The sequence below is a fragment of the Sapajus apella genome, unplaced genomic scaffold (genome assembly GCF_009761245.1).
Source record: "Sapajus apella isolate SASKATOON/1434 unplaced genomic scaffold, GSC_monkey_1.0 scaffold4, whole genome shotgun sequence".
In the NCBI taxonomy this organism is placed as follows: Eukaryota; Metazoa; Chordata; class Mammalia; order Primates; family Cebidae; genus Sapajus; species Sapajus apella.
Genome location: NW_022436944.1, coordinates 6,516,057 through 6,520,756, shown reverse-complemented (window position 1 = coordinate 6,520,756; position 4,700 = coordinate 6,516,057). Strand labels below are relative to the sequence as shown.

The window sequence follows — 4,700 nt, the reverse complement described above, 5'->3', positions numbered from 1 at the left end:
TGAGAGTTCACTAGAGAGATAATTAAATTAAACTTGTTCACCTTCAAAAAGGAAATTCTCTTAACATTTAAAATTAATGGCAATAATGAAAGAATACAACTCAGTTTACTTGACATCTTGATAAGAATGATAAATTAATGCTGTTTTCTTGGTGGGGGGAGGGAATTAAAATTGTAGTGTGATGAGACAAGTATCTTATGAGCACTTGTTCTTTTTCTAAACAGCTGAAGAATTTTTTAACACTCAGTTTCACCAAGCTTTATTTTGTTTACCGCCTAATATATGCCAGGGCTACAAAACTCTTGGAGATATAAGTAAGAGTGAAATCTGTCCCTGTCTTCCTAGAGCTCATAGTTGGTCATGGTAAATATTTAAACAAGTATTAATTATGTTTACTCTGAGATGGAATGTGAAATGTGGACATGTGCTGGAGCTGCCATTTAGTCTTTTTTTTTTTTTTTTAAAAAAAACTGTTAATTTATTGATTCAAAGTTGTTTTCTTTTTTTTCTTAAGAAAAAAACAACAATCCTCAATACATGCAGTTCAGGGTTAAATATCACATTTGTAGCACATTGTTGAGTCTCAACACGAAAATATGCATCACCTGTATAATCCCATCACATATTTTTCCAGCCTCTACAATATCTAGTTGGGGGTGTTTTCATTTACACATCCACATAGCTCAGAAGCATGTTATTACTGGTTGATCTGGCCCCATGCTTCCCTGCCACGTCCCCTGCCCTGGTCTCCACCTTGGGGTTAGTTTTTCCTAAAGGCAGGATGTTACTCAGTCTTAATTTATTAAGGTCAGTGACAAACTTTGGCTTCTTGTGTGCTCATGTGGCCCCTGCTTTTGCTTTCGGAAGGGTTTATATTGAAACGACTGTGACTCTGATCAATTAATATCCCCTCATTTATTTGTAGGAAGTAAGTTTGCTTGTTCCTGTGGGTGCTCACACAGCAACACAGGTTCCTAATCATGTAATCTGAACTGGCATTAAAGGAAACTGTTAACTGGGCTCTTAGATCTATTTCAATTCATATAAAAAAATTCTTCCAGTTGTTGCTTGTGTCTCAAAGTAGTTCTGCTTCCATCCTTATCAACAGAGCACCTGGGAGAACCTAAGTCATTTCCCTGAGTAGGCACGGACCGTGAGCCCCACGGCACCCAGCTCTCTCTGGGACTCAGCATCTGACTCGAGAGCACCACCTTTCAGTCCACTGGGACCAATCCAAGGGGCAGCAACCTCCCCAGGGTGCATTCCAGAACATAAACTTGGTGGCTTCTAATTGATCCCCTCAAGAAGTCCATTTCCTCCTCAAGAGCTACCTTTAGGCGGTTTTTCTTAGTCTTGTGAGAGTTGATTATTATAATTTAAGAATTTTGCAAGTTGGTTTGGGAGCTTGAAACTGGTCACGGTGGGAATAGTCACATTTTGGAAGTTGATACATGCTGAAAATGACCTCCTTATATTCCTCCCCAGTTACTTTTCCAGAACACCACCAGGTATACCAAGTTGGCCTTAAAATAGTGGCCTGGTCAAGATAATACTGAGGCATTCATTCAAATAAATATTCTCACAGTATTTTTTAGTAATAATTTACTGAGGCTATTGAGTTTTAGGTATGAAATGGATAGAAAGATATATGTCCTTGATAATATTAAGCTTTTCTATTCACTAAGGAATTTGGCACTTTTCCAGACATTCTTACTCCATTGCAAATAATAATAAAGTAATGCTGCTAAACATAATTAATCTCCTAAAAGGCAGTTTAACAAACTCCATGGGATATAAAATAGCATCCCAAATTATTCTTTCAGTCACATGGTTCTCCCTCTGAGAAGAATTCTGGTATATGGATTTAGCTCCATATTGTTACGCTTACAGTCCTATACCTAGGGCCCTATAATGGTTAGCTTCCTTTATAAAACTAATCACCAGGAGCTGACAAACTGGCCGTTAGCTTAGCCTGTATTTGTTGAAGATATCTGCCTGTGGGCAGTGGGTTATGTAGCTGTGTCGGCTTCTAGTGACACCTTATAACTAAAAAATATTCTAAGGTAGCCCAGAATGTTGAGCTGTGTCTTTTATTTCATTTTTTCTCTACCTCCTTTTTAGGGTTGCCAGATAAAATGCAATACAATATTATTCATTATTTATCTGAAATTAAAATTTGATCAAGAATACCATATTTTTATTTTCTAAATGGGACAACCCTGTTCCTCTCTAAATTTCAGTCTGACCCCCAGAATTGCCACAGAATTTTTGAAAGTGTATAAACATTTTAGATTTGTGATCAAAGACAGCGGAAGCGAAGAGATGGTCATCTTTTTAATTTGATGTTTTTCTGTGAAAAGTTGCAGAGGCTTACAGGCTCACCTCTAAAAATCCTATTTGAGAATATATTTCTCGTATGCTTTCAGCTTAGAAAAAGGGAAAATCAAGTTTAAATTGAAAAATGTAATCATTTTTCTGAGAGAAGGTATATCAGAATCTCTCCAACAATTACAGCAACAAACAAGAAGAATGAAATAATCTAAACATATAGAAGTATGTTATTTAAAAGGAAAATATCTACGTGATAATATGCAATTTTAAAATAAAGACTTTATGTGAGACTCCAATGTAATTATATGAGATTCCAATATGTGAAGTTTGAAACTTACTAAAAATAATTTCTTAGTATCTGTAAGGCTTATTTCATAAGCAGGCATCCAGGTCTGTCAATCTCAGTTTAAATTCTATCTCTGTTTTCCATTCACTTTGTGACCGTGCAAGTTACTTAATTTTCCGGGTCACAGTTTTGTAATTTCTAAAATAAAGGTAAGTAAATCACCTTACTCATAGAATTGTTGTTGGATATTAATGTGTGTAAAATGCTTCAAACATTGCCTGGCACAAGATATATAATCAATATGCATCAACCATTAGAATTATCATCATTATTACCTGCTTATAAAAAAAAGATAGGAACCAAAGAACTGTGAAAAAATGTGGAAAATGGTTAATAAGGAGTAGTAATAAATGTTTAGTATGTTTAGATACAGTATGGGATTTTCATGGTTTATACTATTATGCAGTGAGTCTATGAAATAAACTTGGGGAGTCAGGTGAAAAGCATTCCAATTATCTGGCAGCCTTCATAGGGTGTAGCTTTTGCATTGGGTGGCAATAAATTGATGGAAAGCCAAAAGAGTGTACTTTTCCATGTTAAAATTTTCATTTTTTTTATTGACTCAATTAAAAAAATATTTTTACTAAGGACTTGTTGAAATATCTTGACAGTTCAGCATAGTCTTTCAACTTTAATGTTATATTAATAGAAGTAGCTAAGTGTATAATATCAATACTTAAAAGTATTAATAGGAGATCAGGGAAGATGGCCGACTAGGAACGGCTCAGGATTGCAGCTCCCAGTGAAAGTGCAGAGGGTGAGTGGACGCTGCATTTCCACATGGATTTTTATTGCCCACAGACCAGGAGATTCGCAGGCAGAGAAGCCCCATGGGTTGCCAGCGTGGCTGTTTCGGCTGGCACAGCTGTTTTGGCCCGTGCGGCTGCTTTGCCCGCGCCCTGGCATGGTGGTTCTCCTTACAAAAGACACTGATCCAGGTGCCCTCTTAGCTGGCGATTGGAGCCCTAAGACGGCAGCATCGCCCATTCATCTGAAATAGCAAGCCAGGCAAGGAGATTCCTAGGCAAGAAAACCGCCAGGAATCTCAGTGCCGCTGTTTCAGCCAGCTCAGTGAGTCACTGCACGGGAATTCCCGGCACCTTTTCAACAGGGAGAGAGTCGACCGTTCAACAACAACAACAACAAAAAAGACTCTGAGTCAGGGAGCCAGATGACCAGGCTTGGCTGGTCCCAACCCCTCCCACAAAAAACAAACAAACAAACAAACAAAAAACAGTAATTGAAAACCCTCTGGGTTGAGAGTTTCACAGCAAGCACAGCTGAACCCGGGACAGTCAGGCTCTGTGGGGGAGAAGTGTCTGCCATTACTGAGACACTCCACCACTACGGTGGCAGTCTGACCATTGCTGAGGCAGCCCGCCGTTGCTGAGGCATCCCACCATTGCCGAGGCAACCCGCCACTACAGAGTGAGTCCGCCATAACAGAGGTGGGCCACCATTGCCAAGGCAGTTCTAACTACACCCATATAAACAGGACTGCAGGGAAGATCACGCTGCAGCTGGGCGGAGCCCACAGCAGCTCAGCAAAGCCTATGCAGGCAGACAGTGACTAGGCTGCCTCCTTGCTGGGCAGGGCAGCCCTGAGAGAGAAGAAAAAAAGGCAGCAGCACAACGGAAACTCATAAATACAGCTCTAACTCCCTGGGACAGAGCACCTGGGTTTAAAAAAAAAAAAAAGGGAGTTTATGAGTTCTGCTGCAGCAGACCTAAACATATCTGCCCAGCAACTCTGAATGAACAACAGAGCTCACAGCTCAGGACTTGAGCTCCAATAAAGGACAGACTGTCTCCTCAAGCAGCTCCCTGACCCCCATATATCCAAAAAGTCACCTCATAAAGGAGAGAACAGACTGACATTTGGCGGGCATCATACTGGGACAAAGATAGCAGAAAAGGAAATTGGTAGCAACCCTTACTGTTCTGCAACTGCTGCAGGTGATCCCCCGGCAAGCAGGGCCTGGAGTGGACCTCAGCAGTCCTACAGCAGAGGGGCCAGACTGTT

At 40.1% G+C, this 4,700-nt stretch overlaps 1 long non-coding RNA gene across 1 annotated transcript; it reads left to right on the top strand.

The window, feature by feature from the left end:
• The first annotated feature begins 442 nt into the window (after positions 1 to 442).
• On the top strand, positions 443 to 745 carry LOC116538969. Its single transcript, XR_004263869.1, has 2 exons — positions 443 to 472; positions 515 to 745. It is a non-coding gene; the product is annotated as an uncharacterized LOC116538969 (long non-coding RNA).
• The last annotated feature ends 3,955 nt before the right edge of the window (positions 746 to 4,700 follow it).